The sequence below is a fragment of the Alligator sinensis genome, unplaced genomic scaffold (genome assembly GCF_000455745.1).
Source record: "Alligator sinensis unplaced genomic scaffold, ASM45574v1 scaffold1118_1, whole genome shotgun sequence".
In the NCBI taxonomy this organism is placed as follows: domain Eukaryota; kingdom Metazoa; phylum Chordata; order Crocodylia; family Alligatoridae; genus Alligator; species Alligator sinensis.
Genome location: NW_005842070.1, coordinates 29406 through 32470, shown reverse-complemented (window position 1 = coordinate 32470; position 3065 = coordinate 29406).

The following is a 3065-nucleotide window of genomic DNA, read 5'->3' as shown; positions in this document are numbered from 1 at the left end:
GTGAGGAACTAGTGGGACAATATACCACAGGCACCTCTGTGGATGAACCGGCTGCAAAGGAAGAACATAACATCAATATTGGCGATATTGTGGAGCTGAAGGTAACATCACATGCTGCAAAGCAGTGTTGTATCCTGACCTCGTGAACACATACCCATGATTTAAGGTAAGAAGAGGGCTCTTGTGGATAAGAGCCCGGGGAAGGTTGGGGAGATCAGACAATTATTGATTCTGGGGACGTACCAATGGGATGGGTGCTGATAAGGTAGTCCATGAGCTTCCCACTAGGGGTCATCTGGGGGCAGACAAGACTAGGGACAGGTTGCTTCACCAGTAATTTTTGGCTGAGGATAAAGCATGAAGTGCAGGCATTTGGCGATTCATGCCCCAATTTTCAGGTGGTGGGCCCAGAGAAGCCCAGAAGGCCCCCACTAGTACCCAAGCCCCTCATGGAGGAGCTCTTTGAGCAAATGGCTGTGTATATAACAGGCCCATTGGAGAAAAGCATGGCCGCCCATCAGTCTATACTGGTACCAGTGAATTATGCCAGCCCAATACTTCAAGGAAATCCCTCTGGAGTCCATCACAGACCATAAAATAGCTGAGGAGCTGATAAAGATGTTATCTCAGGTAGGACCACCCAAAGAGATATTGCTGGACTAGGGCAATGAGTTCATATCAAAGATGCTGCAGGAGGTGTGCAACACATTACACATAACTGAACTATGAACATCAGTATAACTTCTGCAAACTAACAGGTTACTTGAGAAGTATAACTGCACCCTCAAGGGGCTGATGACGAAAATGATATGCAATGATCCCAGACACTGGGACCAGTTACTACTCCCACTGATCTTTGCATATTGAGTACTTCTCACCCTTTGAGCTATTATACAGATGTCAGCCCCAGGGCATGCTGGACCTCACAAAGGAAGGCTGGGAGGAGCAACAGGTGCTGGCAGGGAGCCCATTTAAACACATACTGCAGCTCAGAAAGCAGTTGATAGTGGGAAACTTGGCCCGAGAAAACCTGCAAAAGGTGCAAGGGAAGCAAGCAAGCATATACAACCGGCAGGCACGGGAACGTCAATTTGACATGCTTTTTGCCACTTATACAACTGTAAGCATCATAGTGCCAGGAACTTTTCAAAGAGCCCAGCACTTACCTTTGTAAAAATGCCTAAAGAGAGCAAGTATCTAAATGTGTTTACATAAGACCCTTGGGCTTATCAAACACTGTATAGAAACACTGCCAGGGAGGATTGTGCAGGAGAATTGGAGATGGATTCTGAAATGGTTACAGGAGTAGGAAGGAGAAAAAATTAGACAAATGCTAAGTCAAGAGATCATGTGGGAAATCACAGAAAGTGGAGGAATTCTCTGGCACATGCACACACAAGTAGTTCCCCCTGCCTCCAAATGCTCTCCCCCCAGCCCCAAGTAGCCCCTTGCAGGCTGGAACTCTATCCCTTTAAAAGGAGAAAATCCACTTTTTTCCATGGGAAACAGAAAACCTAGATCCCTGGTGATTAAGCGTTAGAGATGCTACCAAAGAGGTTGTGGAATCCCCATCCTTGAAAGTTTTAAGAGCAAGTTAAACATTTGAATGAAATTGTTTGACAGGTGTTCCTGCCTTAAGCCAGGAGTTAGACGACACTATCTCCTGATGTTCCCTCCAGCTCAATTTTTCTATGACAATTCATTTAAGTTACCCTAGTACTTTATAGACTATGAAAATCTGCCTCCCATAAAATCCACAAGACCAATCCACTCATTTTCCAGGTGACATTAAATATCTATCAGCTGGTGAGAATCCCCACCACCACCCTGTGGGGAGCAACAGTGGTTAGTATTTAATAGATGGTTATTATGATTGTCCTGTATGGCTGTGTGAGGCTTCGGTCGCTGATTTGACTTGGAGGAGATTTGGCAGCCAAATCTCCACATCCAAATCAAATCAGGAGACCCGCTAATCTCTCCGAATCGAATCAGAAGCCTCTGATTCAATTTGGAGAGATTCGACAATTCGGCCAGAGACACAACTTTATATGTTTTTTCTACATACCTCAAGGTACCAGGCATGGCTTGTGAAGGCTGAGATGGTGGGGTGGATGGAGTGTCCCATGAGAGCACGGGGGGATCCCCCATGCACTTGGCAGTGGACCCAGAATTGGACCAGAAGTACTTTCAGTCCACTTCCAGGTCCACCGCAGAGCATGCAGGGACACCCCCTTGCCCTCCCAGCTCAGTTTTTGGTGTCTCCTAGGTCAGGGGGGGCACCCGGGGTCCCCCTGCGGCCAATCGCCAAGCTGGGGCAGTGCAGGGTCCCCCACGTGCACGGTGCTGGACCAGGAAGTGAACCCTTCCAGGCCCACCACCAAGCATATGGCCTCCCCTACCACCCCCCACACTCCTGTGGGATGCTCCATCCACCCCACCATACCAGTGTTCACGAGCCGTGCCTGGTACCTTGAGGTATATAGAAAAAACATAGAAAGCTGTGTCTATGGCCTAATCGCCAATTCTCCAAATCAAAATCGAATCTTCAGATTCGGCCGAATCAAATCAGGACAGTGATCCAAATCAGCAAACAGAATCACTGTCCCCTGAATCAGGCTGAATCCGAAATGAATATTGCCTGCTTCGCACACCCCAGCTGTCCAGATTACAGAGTTCCAGATAAAAGTTTTTGCTTCTGTCAAAATAATGTATCCGATTTCCAGAACAACAGACACTTATTAGCTAAAAGAAGTTCTCAGCTACTGTGCAATTATTAAAACGTATTCTAATATATGTACATAAGGTAGTTAACTTTTCAAAGCTAAAATTTCTCATCACACCAAATATTGTGTGTGTGGTATCATACATATTCCTCAAACACTAAAAATAAATCAAGAAAGTATATAATGCAGCCTGAAGCTGACAGCCTGGAAGTACAAGTGTCAGAAAGCACCACTGTGTAACCTATACATTGAATCACATTCTGCAGCCCTTACTCAAGTGAGCAATCACATATGGCTTTCACACTTAAAAAAAATGAGAGAAGAGCAAGTTTTTACAGCAAT